We start from the raw sequence: 24,456 nt of genomic DNA, 5'->3' as shown, positions 1-24,456 counted from the left end.
GGAGATACAGCGCAGTAAGAATAAGCTTATAGCCTCATCAAAAAACAGAAAGTTCAGGCATCCCTGCCCTTTTTAATTACTAACCTGCACCATGCAAAAGAAGTGGAGTATGAGTATTCAGGTTCTAAATGGAAGCTATTTTGGTTATGTGCATAGATACCTATTTTTCCCTACTGGTGCCTTCCCCCCTTCTAAACTTTACATTATATATATATATATATATATATATATATATATATATATATATATATATATATATATATATATATATATATATATATATATATATATATATATATATATATATATATACACACATAGACCTTTCTCTTTTGAGACACCCTACTCCATTCCTTTCCAATGAATTATTTCTGCTCCTCCCTCTATCAGCCTATTTATCATGGTTCGGTGAGCAAATGTGCTGTGGACTTCATTTCTCCCTTTGTGAAATCTGTAGGTTTGTTTTTCAGGGTAAGATCCATTGTTGCCCTGTAAACTCTCCTCTAAGGATGAAAGTAGAGGAGGGCTTATTGCTGGCTGACAGGTCCCAGCCCACTGTTTTGTTCGAGCTGTGCTTTCTACATGCGAGCCCTCGCTAAAACTTGTACCAAATGGTTAATTTGATTATTCAAACTATAGGCCAACTGCTACACCAGCCTTCCACCACGCGTCTGGGAGGAAACAGAAGCCATCTCGAAGGAATAATCTAATAAAACTCAAGTGTAGAAAAAAAAGGCCTGTGATATCCAAGCGGCACAAATGGAATTAGAGCCTTAGTATTCTTTATCCAAAATAGGTCCTTTGTGTTCAGTGCAGAACCACATTTATCTAGCAAGGGTCCGTGGACAGGTCCTCAGTTTGTTCATTGCGTTCATACATGTGAACACAGACATAAAATAAAATTATGTGGGGAGCCCATCTATCAAAGGAGTGTATGGAATGGTGCCTTGCCACCACCGTTCACCCCACAACAAAGGGCCTCGATTGTGATCCAACCTTCGGATAAGATGCCAATCTCCATAATGTCTCAATAAATGAATTTCTATTGAGTATTTAAAGCACTTATGTATACATTGATTGAACTGTGGATTCCAACCAGCAGATATGTTCCGTGAAACTCAATAATATAGATTTTTTTCCTTAAATGTTACAAGAATTCAACAGATAATGGGAGCAAAATCTATTACACACAATTCTTTATATACTGATGTATGGAATGTGTACTGGGGGACATAAGAAGGGGGAAAGTGATTCGGTAAATATATTTTTAAATAAAAATAAATTAGGAAGATTTATATTTCTTAACTCTAGCGATGGTTATGTGTCATGTTATTTACGCATTACGATTTAGGAATCACTGTTATAATAGTGTAGTGTGCGAGTTAACAAAGTAAATTGATAGCACTGGGCAGAAAACCTTCCAGGATGCTTAACAATTCTGTGCTGTCTGAAAATAGATCATTTGAATATTCAGTTGAATATTTTTCATTTGACAATGATTGTGGAAGTGGGAAATTATCAGACCCCTTTGCCAGCTCCCCCTAGTGAATGGGGGTGGTCAAGTTTAGCCAGGAGGCCTTACAACGAGAGGGGATCTGACTCTTGCTTTGTACATGTTACAAAGGATGGGCTACGCAGCAGTGATCTGATCTTTGCCTAAAAGTGCCGTGTAACATGGTCCTCTTTGCGTATGAAGAAGCTGGTAGGAGGGCATGTGTTCAACACTTCACCTCCTGAAATGCCACTAAAGTGGAGGCACTTTAGTGGCATTTCAGGAGGTGAAGTGTAGAACACATGCCCTCCTACCAGCTTCTTCATACGCAAAGAGGACCATGTTACACGGCACTTTTAGGCAAAGATGGGAGTCATCACATTTCAATAAGCAGGGCCTTGGAGTCACTGTAGGTACAACCCATGTCTCTGGATGTAGCCTCTACAGCTGCTGAGGACCATACTACAGGAGCCAAGCTGCCCAGTGGGGTTCATTCTGGACCACAACAGCATCTTCATACACACACAGGTCCACGTTACACCACACCTTTTGGCAAAGATGGAAAACATCACATTTCCATATGAAAGGCCTCACAGTCCCTATGGTTACAGGCCAGGTTCCTGGGTGTAGCCTCGTACTGTGGCTTAGGACTACCGCAGTAGCCAAGCCACCCAAAGGGGTGAATCCCGGACAATCCAGATTACCTCTCAATAGGGGCCTCCTATCACCCTGCCATGATGAGGATTATAGAAAGTTAAAGAGGTTGTTCAGTCAAGTTGAAAACAATTCAATTATTTTTTAATAAAAAAAACACTTACCTGTCCAGGGATCCAGTGCTGTCCTCACCTGGGTCGGTTCTTCAGCAGTCTTCGGGTCCCCGGCACCACCATGACTGTGGGAGGCCAGCTGTGACACCCTGCAGCTTCACAGCTGGCTTCCCACTGCACATGCGAGCCACGCTGTGCTCTGTGATTGATCCCGCAGCCTCCTGGGACCTGTAATTTGTCCCAGGAGGCTGAGGCCGGTGGGGGGAGACAAAAGGGGGGAGGAGGAGGACAAGCGGAACAGTTCTTTTTAGGTAAAGTTTTGTTTTAAGTAGGGGTGTCCTGATACCGATACTAGTATCAATATCGCTACCGATACCAAGCATTTCTTGTACTTGTACTCGGGGAAAATGTTCCAATGCTTCACCCAATACTTGGGCAGTCAGGGATGATCGGTGCGACGGGAGGAGTTACAAGCACCGATCTCCCTGTATAGATTTCAATCAGCCTGACAGCTTTTCCCCCTGGGCCCCCCCTTTTCAGCTGTTTTAGTGAAATCTATACAGTGGTGATCGGTGCTTGTAACTCCCCCCAAAGCCGCACCGATCAACGCTGACTGTCCCTGTATCCTCCTTCAGTTCCGCCATCCATGATGCTCTCCCCCTCCGCACTCCGCGTCCCCCCTCCGTGCTGCTGCCGTCCTTCTCCATTAATCTGCTCTCCCCCTCTGCACTCTATGTCCCCCCTCCGTGCTGCTGCTGTCCTCCGTTATTCTGCTCTCCCCCTCCGCGCTCCATGTCCCACCTCCATGCTGCTGCTGTCCTCATCCTTTATTCCGCTTTCCCCTGCCGCACTCTGTGTCCCCCCTCCGCGCTGCTACTGTCCTCCTCTGTTATTCTGCTCTCCCCCTCCGCGCTCTGTGTCCCCCCTCCGTGCTACTGCTGTCCTCCTCCGTTATTCTGCTCTCTCCCTCCGTGCTCCGTGTCCCCCCTCCATGCTGCTGCTGTCTTCCTCCGTTATCCTGCTCTCCCCTGCCGCGCTCCGTGCCCCCCATCTGTGCTGCTGCTGTCTTCCTCCGTTATTCTGCTCTCCTACGCCGCGCTCCGTGTCCCCCCTCCGTGCTGCTGCTGTCCTTCTTCGTTATTCTGCTCTCCCTCTCCGTGCTCTGTGTCCCCCCTCCGTGCTACTGCTGTCCTCCTCCGTTATTCTGCTCTCCCCTCCGCGTTCCCCTCCCCCTCGCTCCTACCTTTTCCGAATGAACAGAGTCAGTGATCACTGACTCTGTCCATTCATATAACTGAAACATCGTAACCTGTGTTTACGATGCTTCAGTTTATGAATGGAGAGGAGCCTCTGTCTCCTGTCCATTAATTTTCAGTGCAGCTGAGAAAGGGACTGGGGAATCTGTGTCCTTAGTCCCTTTCTCTGTCTCAAAGGGGAGATGTCAGAGGTCTGTTAAGGGCTAAAAAAAATTGCAATAAATAATCAAAAAAAAATAATTGTAAAAAATAATAAAAATTTTAATAAAAAACACACTGACACCACCACCAAGAAATTTAAAAAAAAAAAAAACATAACAAAAAAATGTAAAAAATAAATAAAAATACTGACACATGTGCCACTGTCACATGACATAAAAAAAAGTATCAGTATTTGGTATCGGCGAGTACTTGAAAAAAAATATCGGTACTTGTACTCGGTCTTAAAAAAGTGGTATCGGGACAACCCTAGCTTTAAGTAAAGTAAAGTAAGGCTTCTTCAAACACATTATTTAATGGAAAAAGTACTGTATATAAGAATACAGACAACACATCACTGCAGTGTCAGATTTAAAAAATCTAAATCTATTAGATTTCTGCTATGAAATATCTACAGACTGGGATGAACAACATGCTGTGGGCCCATAACAATGTTCCGGACTGTGTCATGAATTCACAAAAAATAAAGATATCAGCAGCAGTATGAACCATTTTGTGCTTCGTTGGGACTATGTAATTATGAAGTGCAAGGAACTAACTTGATGTAGATGTGATGTAACAACCAATCAAAAATTACTAAACTGATGTGGCTTCCATAATCTTCTGCCTTTTTTTTTTACATCATTTCTCTTTGAACTGGTTTATTAAACAAGCCCAACTGATGCAGATTTAATTCCTCTGACACTGGAATATTGGTTTACTTTTATTGTATTCTTCACTGTAGACTTGTAAGTCTGGGAGCTGTTCAGCCACTTTGCCTGAGATAAACTCTACACCGGCTTGGTAGCTCAATACATGTTCCTGTGCAGTGAGACACTTAAGAGAGTAATATTATAAGCTTTTACCACTGACCATTGAGGAACTCGGGCACTGCCCGAGGGCCCCATGCCACTAGGGGGCCCCATCAGGGTTGCCAGGCTCAGTAAAACCATATGTCCCTGATATGTACGAAACCGACATGCTTTTGATGTGAAAATCCCGAGATTTTAGCTGCCCCGCCTCTGCACTACCTCCTGGCATGGTGGCCATCTGTAAGCCTGGGGGCCCCATAATCTTCTATTGCCCAGGGGCCCCATGAGTTGTCAGTCCGCCCCTGCCACTGAGAGAGCAGTGTGGGTGCAGATTTTTTGACACATAGGATGGTATCCTATCCTAAGAATTTCATCCTTCTTGTAACCTTAACACACACACACCAACCCTCACTATAGATCCCTGACCCTTACTCTATCCCTACTAGCAACACCATCCCTAGCACTAACCCCTGCACTAACCTTCCCTACAATCTATATACCCATCACTAGCACTACCCCTTAAAGTAGAACTGTAGGCAAAACTTTTTTTTCTCATTTTGGATAGAGCAAGGAAGGGTTATAACCAGTGGCGGGTGTTTTTTTTTTTTTGGCCAGCAAATATTTGGGCCGCCAGTGGTTATAACCCATGTCAGATTTTTTTCGCCATCTGTGCCCTATTTCTGAGATGTTCCTTCACTTCCTGTCCCATAGCCACACAGGAAGCAAGAAAATCCCTGCAAGTTAAAGGAATCCCCTGGGGACCCCCAGGTTACCAGAACTAGTGTCCCCATTGGAAGGTTTCCACCCTGTTACTTTTTTGGGGGGAAAAAAAACAAATTTAGGATTTTCTTTCCTTCTACTTTCAATGATAATGGTAAACAGGACAAATAGAGAGGGTGAATCTCATTAAAGCGGAGTTCCACCCAAAAGTGGAACTTCCACTTTAAGCACTCCTCGCCCCGTGACATGCCACATTTTTTTGGGGGGGGGGAGTGGGGGCTTAGCTTTATGTTGGACTTCCTGTCCCACTTCCTGCTTCCGCCTATGTGCTGCCTAGGTGACTCCTCCTCTCTCCCTGGGCGGCCCCTCCCTCTCGACAATCTTCTGGGACACGTGACAGGGTCCAGAATATCGCCTGTTCACTGGGAGAACACAGCGTGACTCGCACATGCGCAGTGCGCGCCCGGCCATGAAGTTGCAAGCTGTCACGGCTGGGTGCCAACAGTTCTAATAGAGGAGCCGAGGAAAGGAGGGGGAGAGGAGCGATTCTCTGTGTGGCCGCATCGCTGGAGCGTGGGACAGGTGAGTGTCTGTTTATTAAAAGTCAGGAGCTACACTTTTTGTAGCTGCTGACTTTTAATAAACAAAAAAAGACTGGAACTCCGCTTTAACAGGGGGCACAGACAGCAATAAAAACTGTCAGGGGTTCTAATCCCTCTCTACTTGCCTTTGGTTATGCTTTAAATTAACCAGCCCTTTAGAGGGGTTATAAAGGTAAAATAGTAGCCCACTATGCTTTACCTTTGTAGGGACACATAGAGGATGTAAAATCCATCGGGTTTTATTTCCTCTTTAATACCATAAATAATAACATGTTATTTGATTTTTACTCCAGGAGCATATATTGAGTTTAGTAATTCTGGAGAAATACTTAAATAGTGCATTACAATTTAACTAAACCCATTGTATTTTAGCCGACTAAAATGTACTTGAGATTTAAGTTGACTAAAATATGACTAAAACTAAAACAATTCGGATGACTAAAATATGATAAAAACTAAAATGGCATTTTAGCCAAAAGACTATGATTAAAACAAAATAAAAATTTGATGTAAAAATTAATACTGGCTAGATTCGTCCTTGCATTTCAATGGTACAATATACCTGCATTAAGGTCCCGGTACTGCAATCAACTGATTGGCTGTAGAGGACTACTTCAGTTTAGGGAATATGATTTGCAGTGTGCTGGTTGTTGGTTAGATGTAAATGTCCTCTTTAACTACTTGCCAACCAGCTGCCGTAATTATGCGGCGGCAGGTCGGCTCGTTCCCCAAAATCGCCTTAAGTGTACGGCGGCACTTTTAAGAGCCATAGCAGGGGCGCGCGGACACGATGTCCACCGGCCACCCGCGATCGCGAGCACGAAAGCCAGAAAGGGGATTTTTGTATGTAAACACACAAATCCCTGTTCTGACAGGAGAGGAGAAACAGATCTATCGTTCCTAGTAATTAGGAACAGCGATCTGTCTCCTCCTCCAATCAGTTCCAGCCCCCCACAGTTAGAACACACCTAGGGAACACACTTAACCCCTTAATCGCCCCCTAGTGTTAACTCCTTCCCTGACAGTGACATTTACTTAGTAATCAGTGCATTTTTATAGCACTAATCGCTGTATAAAAGTCAAAGGTCCAAAAAAAGTGTCAAAAATGTCCGATCTTTGAGCCACAATTTTTGCAGTCCCGCTAAAAATTGCAGATCGCCGCTATTACTAGTAAAACAAATAAAAATAATCAAAATGTAATCAAAATGCCATAAATCTATTCCCATATTTTGTAGATGCTTTAACTTTTGCGCAAATCAATCAATATAGGCTTATTGCTTTTTTTTTTTACCAAGAATATATATATATATATATATATATATATATATATATATATATATATATATATATATATTAGTCTAAACTAATGAAGAAATTCATTTTTTTTTGCATATTTATTATAGCAAAAAGTAAAACATTGTGGCCCAGATTCTCGTATCTCGGCGTAAATCTCCGCGGGCGTTACGTATCTCGTTTACGTTACACCGCCGCAAGTTTTACGGGCAAGTGCTTTATTCACAAAGCACTTGCCTGTAAAGTTGCGGCGGTGTAGCGTAAATCCTCCGGCGCAAGCCCGCCTAATTCAAATGATCCGGGTTGGGGGCGTGGGTCATTTAAATTAGGCGCGTTCCCGCGCCGATCCTACTGCGCATGCGCCGTCCCAAAAATCTCCTGACGTGCATTGCGCGAAATGACGTCGCAATGACGTCATTGGTTTCGACATGCACGTAAATGGCGTCCAGCGCCATTCACGGACGACTTACGCAAACGACGTACATTTTTAAATTTCGAAGCGGGAACGACGGCCATACTTAACATTGGTTGCCCCTCATATAGCAGGAGCAACTTTACGTAAAAATATAACGTAAACGTCGTATCTTCACAGCGTCGACCGCACGTACGTTCGGGAATTCGCGTATTTTGCTAATTTGCATACTCGATCGGGAAAACAACGGAGGCGACACCTAGCGGTGAAAAAAAAAATTGCATTTAAGATCCGACAGTGTAAGAGCCTTACGCCTGTCGGATCTAATGGATATCTATGCGTAACTGATTCTAAGAATCAGTCGCATAGATACGACAGCCCAGATTAGGACTTACGACGGCGCACATGGCGTTGCGCCGTCGTAAGCCCTTTCAGAATCTGGGGCATTATTTATTTTTTTCAAAATTGTTGCTCTTTTTTTGTTTATAGCGGAAAAAATAAAGACTGCAGAGGTGATCAAATACCACCGAAATAAAGAGCTATTTGTGGGGAAAAAAAGGACGTAAATTTGGTTTGGGTACAGTCTCGTAAGAGCACGCAATTGTCAGTTAAACCGACGCAGTGCCGTATCGCAAAAAATGGCCTGGTGGGGGCAAATCCTACCGCTCCTTAAGTGATCAATATAAAGAAATGAATTCCTATTTGTTATCAATATATTTTGACCATTATAACTTTGATTTTGGTGTGTGTTGGAGCGGTTCGCAGACACAGATGTATGTGTACATTGTTAATATAAGAGAATGATCAGTAATGACTTTCTGAAGTCAATGAATAATCCTGAATCGGATCGGTTTTGAAGTAGACCATCAAGCGGAATAACTACATGTAGGAATCTAGGGCAAATACTGCTTTCCATAATAAAGACATATTTACAGGCTGTGTGGAACGAACACCAAGAAAGGTTGAAAGTTTAAAAGACACTTTTCTCCCCATTCTTTACCATTCAGGAGCTTTCTACCCCCCTTGAAAGTGGCGAAAGAATGTTGGGGAACAATGAAACAAAACAGGAGACAAAATGCCATTGTGGCGGGGCAGCAATTCATGAGAAAATGCTTGTCAAGGAGCACATAATGTCTCACTTCCACCAGCCTCGTTTCACCGCAGGCAAAACACAATGACATGGAGATGAATACTGCGTTAACCCCTTTTACCCAGCAGAGCAGCAATTTGTGGTTAGCGGTGCTCATGACCTGTCATTCCTATCAGGGGGGTTTATTAGAGATCCCTGGTGACCCTGGAGGTAATAAGGGGCTTGAAGGAGCGAGACAATGTTCAGATAATTCAAGATTATGAGACATGCAGAGCTGAGATATTTGAGACGGGTGTTTGTGGCATTGTAACAATATAACAAATTACAAACCCCGACCTGGGGGTATTTTTTTTCTATGCGATAACAAGAAAGCAATAAATGATGTCTGGGTTCATATTAAAAAGTATGCATGTTTAAATATAATACAAATTCATATACAAACAAACATTCAAAGATGTATTTTTTTTAGATGTAAACAATGACACCATCTTTTTCTGGCAACTGCTTGCCAAATTTGGGCTTATTCATGATTTCTCTCTCTCTCAAAAAAAATAAGAAAATTGCCATTAAGCTCTAGTAGGGGCCGGATTCAGATAGAATGGTCTATCTGTCCGGCCGGCGTAACGTATCGTAGATACGTTACACCGCTGTAACTTTGGGCGCAAGTTCCGTATTCAGAAAGAACTTGCGCCCTAAGTTACGGTGGCGTAACGTATGTGGGCCGGCGTAAGCCCGCCTAATTCAAATGGGGATGTTGGGGGAGTGTTTTATTTTAATTTGACTTGACCCCGCGTTTTTTACGTTTTTTTTTAACGGCGCATGCGCCGTTTGTGAGACAATCCCAGTGCGCATGCTCAAAAATCCGCCGCAAAGCCTCATTGGTATCGACGTGAACGTAACTTACGCAAAGCCCTATTCGCGAACGACTTACGCAAACGACATAAAATTTTCAAAATTTCACGCGGGAACGACGGCCATACTTAACATAGGATACGCCGCACATACCCCTCATATAGCAGGGGTATCTTTACGCCAGAAAAAGCCGGACGCAAACGACGTAAAAAAAAAAGCGCCCGGCGGTCGTTCGTTTCTGAATCGGCGTAAATACGAATTTGCATATTCCTCGCGTAACTATATGGAAGCGCCACCTAGCGGCCAGCGAGAATATGCAGCCTAAGATACGACGGTGTAAGACACTTACACCAGTCGGATCTTAGGGATATCAATGCGTAACTGAGTCTCTGAATCAGGCCGGACTCAGAGATACGACGGCGTATCAGGAGATACGCCGTCGTATCTCTTTTCTGAATCCGGCCCTAGGTATTTATTCTGGTTGCAAATCCATATTTCGAAGTGCTCCTACAAAACCTGCTTATCATTGTAAGTACCCTTTCTTTCTCTTATCATGGTTTTGTGGTCAATTAGTAGAATCTGGCTTTTGTTATCAGTGTAACACTACCCCCCGGAGGAGCCGCTTGCTAATTTGGGTTCTCTTTTCTGTGCCTCAACTCCAAGAACAACCTCAGCTCCTCTGACACACCTGGTTGAATAAAAGTCACTGCAAGCACTTACAAGAACACGAGTACAGATGTCTTTAACCTGGCTGTGAATTAGTACTAGGAAATAGACACAAGACCGTTTACTGCTGAATGAACTTAATATATTAGTACGGGTTCGAATGAATGGTGGTTTGAGCATAAATCTAACAAGCAGGGCCCTCTGATTCCTCCTGTATTGAATTGTATTGTATTGTAAAGCACTGCGCAAACTGTTGGTGCTATATAAATCCTGTATAATAATGATAATAATAAATGAGCACACAGAAGGTAGATTCTGCTAGACAGTATAATCATTATGCCAAAGTAACTTAGAACAGAGTTCTGTACCACTAGACTGGGATTAAAGGGGTTGTAAAGGCTCGTGTTTTTTCACCTTAATGCATCCTATGCATTAAGGTAAAAAAACACCTGGCAGTCACTGGCCCGCCGTTTTACTTACCTGAGCCCCTTCATCTCCTCCGCTGTCCTTCTTTCCATGAAGTCCCGGCTTTGTTTGGATAGATTAATAGCAGCGCAGCCATTGGCTCATGCTGCTGTCAATCAAATCCAATGATGCTGGCGCCAGGGGGCAGGGCTGAGTCATACACTTGGCATCTATGGACACTGGACACCGAATGAATGATTTAGGAGCGTGCCCGCAAGGTAACCCCCTCGAGAGAGCGCTTCTCCTAGGGGGTTATCTGATGCGGGGAGGAGCTGCGAGAGTCGCTGAGGGACCCCAGAAGAGGATGTTCTTTGTGCAAAACTAGCTGCACAGTGGAGGTAAGAATAACATGTTTGTTATTTTTATTTTTTTTAAACCGAAGCTTTAGTATCTATCACATTAACTCACAAACCAGCAAAGTCAGCAATAAAAAGTGAATATTACCATTAACTACAATGTGAATAATAATACTATAACTAGTCTAGAGTGCATTCTAGGAGAATGGCTAGGAAATGGTGCAATGGCTTCTGAGAGGTACCTCTTAGCATAAGCAGTAGGTAAAGGTCTCTGTGTAGCAGCTGTAGACAGATAGTCCTTAGTACTAACTTTTCAGCCAACTAGTGCTGGGGCCTAGTCGTACCGTTGGTGCAAGTGTCAAGTCTGCAGGCAGCCATAAGGCTATTATATGGCTCATGCGCACACAGGCGCACGCATGAGTGGCAACAACGCATCGGCGCGCACGGGCACGCGCACATGCGGCAGCGGCGCGCGGGCATGTGCTGACGCCATTTTGGCACCAAACCAGGCTATTTAATGGAGCTGATCCTTTAATGGAGCCTCTTGCTGTTCGGTCTTCAGCGCCTCCCGTGACCCACCTGACACCCATTACCTGATTGTCTACAGCTCCTGCGACCCGGCTTGCCTCTGATACTCCTTGACCTCCGCCTGCCCTGACCCCCGGCTTGTCTGACCTTGTCTCTGCCTGCTCCTCTAATTCGCTCCTGCTTCTACCCTGTACCTGATCTGCCCGCCAGTGTTTGACCCGGCCTGCCTGACCCTGCTTGTGCCTGTACTACAGCACACCTCCCTCCTGCTGCTGATCCCGGCTTTCTGCACCAAGCTCCAGCTGTCTGTTGTCCTGCTATCCCCGGCACCGCTGACATCTCCCTGGAATCTACAGGAGTCCACCTCAGCTCCAGCACAGCGTTCCTGCCAGGCGCTTGTGCGACTTTGTACTCTCGAGCTCCCTGTCTACACTACCAGGGGCTCCGGAGTCAGAGAAGCAAGAGTAGCCGCTCCCTGCACGTCAGGCTCTATCACCAGGTACGTGACACTCCCCGTATAACGGGGTTCACTATTGTAGCAAATCGAGACAATAGTACGTCACATGTCTCCCATGTATCAATGTCCAAAATAGGTCATGTATATATATATGAAGCTAAAACCTATGTGGCTGGGGAGCCTGGATTGCACAGATGAAGTGCGCACACATAAATGTGTCACTATGAAAGCCGCAGAGATGTATCTCATGCCAGCTTATACACTTAAAATACTCATCAGGCTTCTAAGCAAAAAGATCCATAGAAGTCCTTTGTGGATAAGAGTCTCTTAGCGGCTGTACATCTGACTTGGCTCCCCCAGCAGGACACGTGCAATCCAGGCTTCCCAGCCACATAGGTTTTAGCTATATATATATATATATATATATATATATATATATATATATATATATATACATGACCTATTTTGGACATTGATACATGGGAGACGTCTGACGTACTATTGTCTCGATTTGCTACAATAGTGAACCCTGTTATACAGGGAGAGGTGCACTTTTGCTATATAGGAGGATTTCCGAATGCTCGGAGATTTTTTCTGTGTCCGTGCGTCCCTGAAGAAGCCTCAATTAAGGTGAAACATGTAGGACTGCTAGCATGGGATACATTTGGAAAAAATGCACTTTGTTGTAACTCCCTTTCCCTTTTAATAATTTTTCTACATAATATATATTTATGAATAAAATCAGCTGTTTAACAGTAAAAACGTGACTTCCTATGATTATTGTTTTGGACAAAGTTATAATAAGAATATTTGAATAATTCAATATGCACCTTCAAAATCCCATACCATACCCCGCATGCAGGGATTTGTCTACAAAAATACACTATCTGCCTGATCACTGTGTGAAGGACTGAGTGGAACTTTGTGCACCTGGCTGACAACACCATTTTTGGATCAGAACCTGGGTTAAACAGCCAGACCAGCCAGAAGTTATTTGCTACATTTGTCTTAAAGGGGTTGTAAAGGAAATATTTTTTTTTCATAATAAGCATCCTTTACCCGCAGACATTCCTCTTTTCACTTTCTCATTGTTCGTTTTTGCTCAGACGTTGCTCTATTTCTTCTCTGTTCTGTTCACTTCCTGCTTGTCTGATTGTAACTCACCACAGTGAAGGAAGGGTTTACTGCGGCGGTCAGTGACGTGCTCGCCCCCTCCTGGGAACTACATCTGTGTGGCAGGACGCTCTCTACGTGTTAGAGACTTCAAGGAGGTGTGAATTACTGGGCGTGCCGCAATTCATACTGGGAAATGTAGTTCTTACATGAACGAGCGCCGCAATCCAGGAAGTGAATGAGAGAACAGAAACTAGAACGCTGGAGGTGATATAGATGAAGGAATTTAATAGGTATTTTCTCGTTTTTTAACAGAATCGTTACACTATTCTGTCTGTCTACCTTGCAGACGGTAATTGTAGGCAAAAAAATTTTCTCCTTTACAACTCCTTTAAGGCAGGAACAAGCTGAGAACTAAGAGGACTGACATTTATAATAGTATGGGTAGCAATGAAGAATCATTTGTTCCTCAGATGATTTTTTCTTTAGCTGATGTTTACACGCTGCCAGTCCTTGATTCACCTTGACCACCACACAATTTAAAGGAGAATAAAAGACTTGTATTGTTCTGGAAAGTTAGATCTCCACTATTAGCTTTTGACTATTTAAAAAAAAACTTGGCTGGTTTTATTAGCGTTTCTTGTTCCCCTGGCAGCCAAAGAAATACAGCGTATTTACTATAAAACAAGATGTAACTGGACAACAGATTAATATGGGAACAAAACTGATTAAACATTTAAATGTGCCTTTGTATGTTTAAATTTACTCTGTGTAAAGATTTTCAGATTTTCCAACATTCATCCATAAGATAGAAAGCAGAAAGCCAAGTCCGACGTGTTTCGTCCAAATGGGGCATATGCTTCCCACATTGCTTTTATTCTGTGATCATATATTTTTTTTTCTTATAGATGAATGTTGGTTTTTAATAAAACCCAATATTTTTGACCGACACCGTATGGAGGCATGTTTTCTTTTTATATCCATCCGGATGAGAGTTCCTGGCTTCCTGGGCTAGATGCCGAACATCCTAGTTCCAGTCTTTTGGGCATCTGCATGATTCATTGGTTTCGGTTTTGGAGTATCGTGGATTCCCTGGATCGTTTAGGAGATCTGCTCATCGGGCCATCCTCACTTGATTTACTCGTTGTCGCTGACACTTGAGTCCACCACATTTCCGGTGAGAGTACAAGCCCCTTATCTTGTGTGGAGGATAAACCTTCTTTGAGATTCCATGTGCCTGTTAAGGCCACTGCACCCCACTTTGGAGCCAATAACTTATTGGGATGGACTTTATACGTACTTACCACAGGATTGTTTCACTTTTGGAATGTTTTTTCACTTTGGTTTTAACCATTTAATATTTTGTCTCATATTTCACCATATCTGAGATTGATAATTTTTTTGCATATAGTTTATTATTTACATATACATTTTCCAATATCCTGTCTATTGAATTTTGTCACATTCCTATTTAGCAGCTGTTCAGTCTGGAGCAGGTGTTCTTCAAGGATGTCTGTAAATTGCTGCATTCATCTTCCCCTCAATCCCGATGAGTCTCCCAGTTCCTGCCGTTGAAAAACATCCGCACAGCATGATGCTCTCTCCACCATGCTTCACTGTAGGGATGGTATTGGCAAGGAATGTTTTCCCTTTGTAAAATTGATTTTATTGAAAGTAATAATGATTATATGTTTAATTCTATCAACTATTTATACTTAGTGGCTCCCCACGCCTAGAGATTCCCCCATTAACACTGACTGTTAATAATCTATGGCCTGCTTTAGTGTTAGAGTTATGTTAATGTGAGGATTGCAGGTACAGGAGTAAGTTTGAGGGTTATAGGTACAGGGAGGACTGTAGGTACAGGGAAAGTGTAAGCATTATGGGTACATGAACTGTTAATGTGAAGATTATGAGAACACAGAGAGAATTAAAGTATAGTTAAGGGTACAACTTTCTTTCCTCCAGACATGATGCTTGCCTTTCAGGCCAAAGAGTTCCATCCTTGTTTTTTTAGACCAGAGAATTTTGTTTCTCATGGTCTGAGAGCCCTTCAGGTGCCTTTTGGGAAACTCCAGGTGGGCTGTCATGCCTTTTACTGAGGAGTGGCTTCCGTCTGGCCACTCTACCATACAGGCCTATTTGAAGTTAGTCAGGATCCCTGCCCAAGACAGTTTAAAACAAGGCACATTTGGTATTAGGTGTAGGATTTCAGGGGGTGTTGAAGTTATAATAAAATTTACAGGAAGAAATAAGCCAATCATAGATGGTCCAGCGGCGTCCGCAGCAGAGGACGAGCGATCGCTCGTCACTCTGCTGCCCCCCGCCATCCTCGGTGAGGGAACCAGGAAGTGAAGACTCCGGCTCTGTGACTGGCTGGAGCTGCGATGAGGTCACTTCTGCACGCATGCGCGTGGGAGCCACCAGTATTGGCATAGGGCTCTGAAGGAATGGCAAAGGTGGCCAGTGATGTCACTGGCTGCATGTACACTAAATATCTCCTAAACGGTGCACATTTAGGAGATATTTACACTACCTATAGTTAAGCCCTAATATAGGCTTTAAAGATAACATTTAAAGATGGAAGTTTGCTTCCTCTTTTAGACCTCTTTCACACTGGTGCCGCCCATAGCGTCGGCGGTAAAATAGCGGTAAAATGCTGCTATTTTACAGTCGGATTTGCGGCTCGTTTCGCTGCTAATGGGGCGCTTTTAACCTCTGCTAGTAGCCGAGAAAGGGTAAATACTGCCCGCAATGGGCCGCTGCTAATGCGCTCCAAAGAAGCTACTGGCAGGACCTTTTCTGACACCCTGCCAGCGCACCGCTCCAGTGTGAAAGCCCTCGGGCTTTCACACTGGAGTGTGAGGAGCAGCTGTTTAAGGGCGGATTGCAGGCGCTATTTTTAAAGCAAAATTCCCTCAGTGTGAAAGGGGTCTAAAAGACCACTTCTCTTCCATTACAGGCAATCTCTGAATGTTAAAATGTTGCTATTAACCCTACTTTGTATACATTACATCTACTGCATATCACCAACTGCATACTGGCATTTCCCTATGGTTGCCAGTATTCTCAATTTCATAATGGCCCTAAATCTAAACCTGAAAAATTGCAGATCTTGGGCCAGATTCTCGTAGGGAGCGCGTATTTCTGAGCGGGCGTAACGTATCCTATTTACGCTACGCCTCCGCAACTTTGACAGGCAAGTGCAGTATTCTCAAAGCAAAGTTGCGGCGGCGTAGCGTAAATAGGCCAGCGTAAGCCCGCCTAATTCAAATATGGAACATGTGGGCATGTTTTATGTTAATGTATGGTGACCCCACGTAAATGACGCTTTTTACGAACGGCACATGCGCCGTCCGTGAAAGTATCCCAGTGCGCATGCTCCAAATTAACCCGCAAAAAGCCAATGCTTTCGACGTGAACGTAAATGACGCACAGCCCTATTCGCGAACGACTTACGCAAACAACGTAATCAACGTAAAATTCGACGCTGGCCCGACGTCCATACTTAACATTGGCTGCGCCTCATATAGCAGGGGTAACTTTACGCCGGAAAAAGCCTAACGTAAACGGCGTATCTGTAATGCGACGGCCGGGCGTACGTTCGTGAATTGGCGTATCTAGCTGATTTACATATTCTAGGCGTAAATCAGCGTACACGCCCCGAGCGGCCAGCGTAAATATGCAGTTAAGATACGACGGCGTACGCCTCTGACTCAGAGATACAACGGCGTATCTCCTACGTGAATCTGGGCCCAAGTGTTTGCGAGACTCCGAATCTTTCATAGGTCTTAAAGTGAGAGGCTGTACATCACAGAGTCATTGACAAAGAGCTATAGACTTATAAATCAACACTACAAAAATATGCTGAATCTGACAACTTGGAATTATCTACAACTGAAATTAAAGGTAAACTGAATTGACATTCTGATTTTAGCACAGTTGCAGTGTTGTCATGTTTTGGGTTTACTTGTTGCTTCAGATATTTGCTTGAAGTAAATATAGAAAACTTTTCTTATTGTTTTCTGCATGAAGTTTTCCTAGAGGCTGGTGCACCTAAAGCTCTGATCCCTCTTCATACATCGTGCCAGAGTGTTATTGATATGGCTGTACTGAACATTAACCTATGACACATAATGCAGTATGTATGAAAGTGCCCTTGGTGTGTAAAAAGCGTAGTGTACCTTCAGCTATATTTTTTGAAGTCATTGATTTTTTTCCATACTGTTGTTAAGTGTAGTGGTAGACTAAACTAGGTGCTATTGATTTCTGGGACACATTACAGGGGCAGAATGGCAGGACAGTTCCAGAATGAATAATTCTTGCTTTCATATTTTTCCTCCATACATTAGGTGCTATCTCCTGGAAATGATCCAGCGACATAATACATACTATTAAATGCAGCTGATTTATTCTCCAAGGTTTGGAGTTTGTTTCATGTTTCAGACATTTTTAAGTTTCCTTGTATCTTGTTGATAATATATAGATTAGATATAAACAATGGTTCTAATTAAATTGGAAAGATGAATTAAATGGTTTTGGCTAACTTGTTTGACCGTCCTAATCAAATTGTGCATCAAGAAGAGTGCTATTACTACTTTAATGTGCTAAGTGCCACCTATTTAGAGGGACTGTTATTAAACCTCGATTGTTGCAAAATATCTCTTTGGTACAATAACAATGACCGTGTAACATATCCATGGGAGATAAGTGGGCCGAGCAGTTTATAGGATGAGAACAATCCATGGCACTGGCAGGTCTCAGCTTTGCAAAGGGGGCAGTGCAAGCTATACATTCTGCAGGGTGCCCAAACTTTTGCAGACGCCATTTTTTGTTTTCTGTAATTTTGAAAGTGTAAATGATGGAAATAAAATCTAACTTTTTTTGACATATTATAAGAATGTCTAATCTGTACTTTGATGCCTTTTGGAGATTTTTCCATCTTTCCTTGGCTTCGTTATGCACATTAATATAAATTTTTACCTGGGGTGCCCAAACTTTCGATCCCCACTGTACATTAATCCCTATGGGATAGCGAGTGTCAGCGGATGAACATCCACTGACACCCGATCTCATCGGTCCCCACTATGGTTCGATCTTGCAGACAGAGGAAATTTCCTATTTTTCCATCTGTCTGCAGAGTGGATCAGGTGAACACGGAGAGACGGTCCATGTTCATCCGATCCCCCTATAGGGGAGAGCTGAGATCTGACAGGGTGGTCCCTACACAGTGTGCGGGGGCCGCCCTGTCATCTGCCGGCTCAGCGGGGATCAACGGAGCGATCCCCGCTGAGCAAGCGGATGAGACATGTACGGATCCTCACGGGATCCGTACATGTGAAGGGGGCCTTAGGACTTATATAACACCCGAGACTCTCAATTATTAATTTGTCTGTGATTTATTCCATTGTAAAAATGGCACCAATCAGAGCCCTTATGGTTGGTGGTGATCATGTGCAACATTTCTCAGGCAGCTTGGGAAACCAAAGGTTACATGGACACAGGGCTTTTTTTCAGGTGGAACTTGGTGGAACTCAGTTCCACCACCTCTGGCTCAGACCCTTTGGTGTCTGCTCACCACAATCACTTGTAAACACAGATGTCCGGTTTCTATGTTTACAATTGAAGGCTCTGCACTCTGTGTGCATCCCTCCTGAACTCTGCACTCTGTATGTAATGCAATACTGGTATTTAATGCCCCTTTAAGACTCTCCTACTGTTTGTGAGGTGTGTGTAGGGGCAGAGGTTTTGGGGGGGTTTGTGGTTGAGTTCCAGCACCTATTGCTTAAAGCGGGGGTTCATCCCCAAAAAAATGTTAACATTACATTCAGCCGAGTTGTGAGAATGACATTAGGCTGATTTTTTATTAAATCCTTGCCGTACATACCGTTTTATCTATATTTTCACCGCGGCTTCCATGTATGTAATCTGCGGAACTGGGCGTTCCTAATTGATTGACATGCTTCCGACCGGCGCATACAGCGCGCCACAAGTTGCCGAAAGAAGCCGAACGTCGGTGCGCAAGCGCCGTATAGAGCCGACTTGCAGTCCGTCTTTTTTCGGCAACTCGTGACGTGCTGTATGCGCCGGTCGGAAGCATATCAATCAATTAGGAACGCCCAGTCCCGCAGATTACATACCCGGAAGCCGCTGTGAAAATATAGATAAAACGGTATGTACGGCAAGGATGTGCGATTATGCTCCATAACTTTTCTGCAAAATGTGATATAGGAATGAGAATGGTGCCACGCCAATCATCATATTTACGGTATATTTTTCTTTACCAATAACCTAACTTTCCATTCATTGATTGTTTTTTCATGTAACATTTTCATGCTACCTCCACACTATTTGGACTGTCAAAGGCGTATACTTTTTCTTCTTGTTTAGCCAATGACGCAGATAAGTTGCACGCGTAATGCAATAATAATGAGGGGCCCAATTCTTCTCCTGATCCCATATTTTGCATCCAAAACAAATGTAGCAGAAGTTATCTGCGTTGTTTACTCAGTTTCGAGGCATATTGTCTTCTGGCGGAAAATATCACGCAGCTGTTCCTTGGAAATGTTAAGCAACGACACTTCCATTAGCCACCAGATGTAACCGTATGATGCGTAGATCTGACCAAGACAAATGTACCTTGCAATAAAAGAACAATAAATTACAGTTAGGTAATAATCTTTAGACTTAAAGTGAAGATAAATGTATACACTTCCATGTGGTAACATTTTCATTGTTCTACAGTACTTTCTCGAGAAGTTACGAGGCATCATGTTCATCAGACACATTCCTCCCTTATAGGCAAATATACTCGCCTGTGTATAAATCTTTATTGTGAAATATATTTTATCACCTGTTTTCTAATTCATTTAATCAAAATTCGTAAGAATTAGCACATTTTATCTCAGAGGTCAATAATTTCCCAAAAATTGTAGACCAGTGTTTTCAGCCCTCAGTGGCTGCAGGGGAGAGGAGAGAGCGCTCCCACAATGGCTAGTAAAGCCTGGAGTGGTGATGTCACCTATAGGCTTCTATAGCCCATCCTCTGTCAGCGCTCCCTTCTCTCCCCTGAAGCCGGACACAAGGGAGCCGGATCACATGACCAGACAGAAGTGGCCTGGAAATAGGTAAGAATATAGTTATATGGTTGGGAAAATAAATAAATAAATACATGTCCATCATATTGAACAATCCCTCAAAAACACCTTCCATTCTATCAAATCCTTGAAGTTTACCTCTTACATTGCCCCTGCAGACAAAGGACTTCAGTGCCATTTGCACGCCTTTCCTGTCACCCATGAAACTTGATTGAAATGCTCCCAACGTTTATATTTATTTTTGTAAATGGCAAAATGTGTAACTAAAATATTCTATACAGGATCAGTACATTTAGAAAAGGTTGCTTGAATTAATTTTATATTGTAAAGTAATATTTTTAAATCCTTGTTTCTTTGTGGAATTGTAATGCTAAACAGGAGGGTTGATTTACTAAGTAAGTAGACATTGATCACTTTGTACACTTAACCTCCCTGGCGGTATGATTCTTTCAGAAAAAACATGCTGAAAGCGGTACCATTATTTGCAAGGAAATTTGGCGTTTTATATTGTAGGCCTGTAATTTTTAGAAATAACTCACTTAAATCTGACCAAACCAGAGTCTAATAGGCATCCCGGGTATGACATTTTTTTAAAAACAAAATTATAAATTATAATATAATAAATAACTATAAATAATTATAACAAATAATAATATAATTATAATAAAAATTATTCAATAATGTAATCAAATCAAAATCACTGAAATTTGCTCAGTTGCAGAATTGTCGTTGTCATTATTTTTTTTTTTTTATGACGAATTTCCCCACAAATCGCTATCGCACATTTCTGCAAGTGATTATAATTTATTATCGCTGTTTTCTAGCTGCTCTAAAACTATTTTTGACATAAAGGGACACTTTTGGTTGCTATGGACAATCTACAGTTTGCAGGGAGAAAAAAGGTTTTTATTATATAAAATGACATGTAGGGCACTGGGCAGACCACTAGCGACAAGGGGGGTGTGTATTTATTTCATACAGTACTGTAATCTATAAGATTACAGTATACTGTATGTAATGTGTTTGTTTACGTTTTTGAATTTGGCGCCGTTCTCCGCTCCCGTGCGTCGTAACGTCGCAGGGAACGGAGATCGGCGGCACAGGAGGACGCTGTGTGAATCGAGCGAGGTCCCGCTCGCTCACACAGCGCGGTGGCATCGCTGGATCCAGGGACAAGGTAAGTAAACACTCCCTGTACATCCAGCGAGGCAAGCCCGAGTCTGACTCGGGGTTACCGATTTTAGCCCAAAAATCTCACCCCGAGTCTGACTCGGGAACACCGCTCAGGAGGTTAATATTCACTGATCTTAGTAAATTAGAACCTGCATTCACTTTGAACATCCAGTCATGTACAAGAAAAGAGTCTGTTTTCATCTTAACCACTTGCTTAGTGGGCACATATACCCCCTTCCTGCCCAGGCGAAATTTCAGCTTTTGGCACTGTCACGCTTTGAATTCTTCTACATATTTTTGGTTAAAAAAAAAAAATCACAATAAGCATATAGTGATTGGTTTGCGCAAACATTATAACGCCTACAAAATAGGGGATACAATTATTACTTTTTTTTTATTATTATTTTTTTTTTTACTAGTAATGGCGGCGATCTGCGATTTTTGTCACAACTGCGATATTATGGCGGACACATCGGACACTTTTGACAAGTTTTTGGGACCATTCACATTTATACAGCAAACAGTGCTATAAAAATGCACTGGTTACTGTATAAATGTGACTGGCAGGGAAGGGGGGGGGGGGGGCATCAAGGGGTTAAACATGTACCCTGGGAGTGATTCTTACTGTGGGGGAGGGGGACTAACTGGGGGAGGTGACCGATGGTTGTCCCTATGTACAAGGGACACACCATTGGTCTCCTCTCCCTGACAGGACGTGGAGCTCTGTGTTTACACACAGAGCTCCACGTCCCTGGCTCTGTGACTGCCGATCGCGGGTGCCTGGCGGACATCGCGGCCGCCAAGCACGCGCATCGGCACCTGTGTGACGCAACGGCCGGTGGCCGTATATAAACGGCCTCCCGGCAGATGAGAGCCACCTTGCGGCCGTATATAGTCGGCCGCAAGGTGGGAAGTGGTTAATTTCCTTTGCATGTGATTGACTAGCTAAAAGTGAACAAAGATTTACCTTATTTACTAAGCTCGATGAACATTAATTTGAGCAGTCATTTTGCTCATTACATGTATACACTATGCTATACTTTTTTTTATCCTTTTTGTGCAGCTTGGGGAATAAGTTTAATCAGACATAGGGTATGTGTCCATGATATGTGTCCATACTGATATTACTGTTCAATTTCACACATAGTTGTTTATGGCTTTTCTTTAGATGCAGAGCACTTCATACTTTGGAAACACTACTGCACACAAAGGGGTTGATTTACTAAAGGCAAATAGACTTTGCATGAAGAGAAAAGATGATCCTGGATTGCCGCACTCTGATAGGCGATATTTATTGAAAAAATAGCAAAGGATAAAATCCAAAACTGTAAAGTATCCAAAAAATCATGCAAAGCAACAGTCAATGGTGAGAAGTGGACATACAGGGACAAATGGCTAACGCGTTTCACATCTTGGATAGATGCTTACTCATAGACTTTGCAAAGTGCACTTCACAAGAGCAGTTGCTCCAGAGCTTAGTAAATGAGCAGAAGCTCTGCTGACTTCCATCATCCAATCATATGCAAGCAAAAATGCTTTTTTTATAATTTTTCCCTGCATGTAATTGGGTATCCTTTGCAAAGCAAAGCTTTTATTAAGGTCTGAAGCAACTGCACTTTTAAAGTGCACAGTCTATTTTCCTTTAGTAAAGTTAACCCCAAAATGTCTTTATGCAACAGGGCCGATCCAGTCCTCTCCTCCATGCTTTACCTGTGTGTATAGGGGGTTATTTACGAAAGGCAAATCCACTTTGCACTGCAAGTGCAAACTACAAGTGCAAAGTACACTTGAAATTGCACTGAAAGTGCACTTGGAAGTGCAGTCACTGTAGATCTGAGGGAAAGATCTGAAAGAAGGGGAAGCTCTGCTGATTTTATTATCCAATCATGTGCAAGCTAAAATGCTGTTTTTTTTTATTTTCCTTGCATGTCCCCCTCAGATCTACAGCGAATGCACTTCCAAGTGCACTTTTAGTGCAATTTGTAGTGCAAAGTGGATTTCAGTGCAATTTGTAGTACAAAGTAGATTTGCCTTTCGTAAATAACCCCCATAGTGTCTATTCATCATGGTGTGTCACACAAGGTACAGCAGAGGGTATTGCATCTACAGAGGATAGGTAGTTGTCTTCCTCCATCGTTTTCAGGGAGACATACAGGCTTATCCCACTTTTAAGTACACAATGGGGTTTATTTACTAAAGCTGGAAAGTACAAAATCAGGCTCACTTCTGCACAGAAACCAATGAGCTTCCAGGTTTTATTACCAGGCTTAATTGAACAAGCTGGAGTTAGAAGCTCATTGGTTTCTAAGCAGAAGTGAGCCTGATTTTGCGCTTTCCACCTTTAGTAAATAAACCCCATTGTGTACTTAAAGTGGAGGTTCACCCTCTTTATAAACTGAACCTCATTCAGACCAGCACACTAAATACATAAACAGTCCGCTATGCAAAATTTTTAAAATCATTTCAATACCTTTAATTGGGGCGAAATTAGCAGCCACTTCCGGCTATCACTCCCGTGGGAGTGGGCGTGTCACTTCATTCCCAGATCGCAATGTCTCCTGGGAGCACAGTGTCTCGCTTCCCAGGAGACGATGTATAACGCTGTATCAGTAAATATTGCAGGCTTTTGTGATCAGCTGCAGTGCTTTGTGAGCTTGTGCTGATAACACTGCCCATGCGCGGGATAGAATCCCGGAAGTATTTGCTTGTGGGCTTCACAGTGCCCACAAGCAAGATGGAACATGACAGGACACAATTTTTATAAATATTTCTTCACGGCCGAATGTGCATGCGGATGGCTCGAAAATTCAGAGACGTAAGTACACTTACAACTATGTTAAAGGCAGTAGATGCGCCTGAAAAAAAAATGTTTTCCCGCAGAACCCCCGCTTTAAAAGTGGGGTATGCCTATATGTCTGTTCATGGCCTGCCTAAAGATGCTTAACAGACATAGATGATTCTTGTCTGATCTGCTCTGGTAGGGTTGGATGAAGCAATGATTTGCGCCTGACATCTCCACCCTTGTTGGGGGCACATGACTATTGTTTTTCTCTAAAGTAGTGAGCACCAGGTAAGTATGCTCAGTGCTCTCCTTCCCCTCTTCCATATGCACAAACATGCACACTCCACTGAGCCGAACCATCATGCTTATTGCTAAAGATTTTTAG

The sequence above is a fragment of the Rana temporaria genome, chromosome 1 (genome assembly GCF_905171775.1).
Source record: "Rana temporaria chromosome 1, aRanTem1.1, whole genome shotgun sequence".
NCBI classification, from domain to species: domain Eukaryota; kingdom Metazoa; phylum Chordata; class Amphibia; order Anura; family Ranidae; genus Rana; species Rana temporaria.
This window is presented reverse-complemented; position numbering follows the sequence as displayed.